The sequence below is a fragment of the Etheostoma spectabile genome, chromosome 8, assembly GCF_008692095.1.
Source record: "Etheostoma spectabile isolate EspeVRDwgs_2016 chromosome 8, UIUC_Espe_1.0, whole genome shotgun sequence".
Taxonomy (NCBI): domain Eukaryota; kingdom Metazoa; phylum Chordata; class Actinopteri; order Perciformes; family Percidae; genus Etheostoma; species Etheostoma spectabile.
The window spans coordinates 30,712,787-30,713,260 of NC_045740.1; the positions used below are offsets into that span (position 1 = coordinate 30,712,787).

At 41.1% G+C, this 474-nt stretch overlaps 1 protein-coding gene and 1 long non-coding RNA gene across 5 annotated transcripts in view; one reads left to right on the forward strand and one right to left on the reverse strand.

Annotated features, from left to right (window-relative positions):
* LOC116693419 (probable D-lactate dehydrogenase, mitochondrial) overlaps positions 1-474 on the forward strand; it is a 34,381-nt gene that overhangs the window by 8,950 nt on the left and 24,957 nt on the right. The gene's annotated exons all lie outside the window — the stretch shown is intronic.
* Positions 1-474, reverse strand: part of LOC116693492 (uncharacterized) — a 3,886-nt gene that overhangs the window by 125 nt on the left and 3,287 nt on the right. The window lies entirely within an intron of this gene.

Genomic DNA, 474 nt, shown 5'->3' on the forward strand with positions numbered 1-474 from the left:
AAAGTGTCTTGAGATAACTCTTGTTATGAAAATGAAAACCCTGTTCATGTACTGAACTCAGTTCTTTAAACCACCATCCGTGTAGACGTGAAGTTTATTTTGGTAGTGAGAGGACGTTTGCTTCAGGCTGAGGCCGGCCAGGTCAGCAGGCCTCACTGCTCCTTTTTACCAGCTGTCATTCACTCTTCAACCATTTTCCAGTCTCCGTAATCCTCACCACGCTTTGCCTAATCCTTTTCACTCAGCTTTCCTACTTCCACACAAATTCACCTGCCCTTGGACTGAAAGAATGAAACCTTTATTGCTCCGAGGGCAATGTGTTTTGCACTAAAGGGAGTCATGCCATCCATCTCTCTACTTGCTGATAATGATTTCAGAGGAATAAACTTTAGGTATTGGGTTTTGAAATAGTCAATTTTACCAAACGCCTACACATGCTTCTCAAAAAGTTTTTTTTTTTTTTTTTTGCAGTTC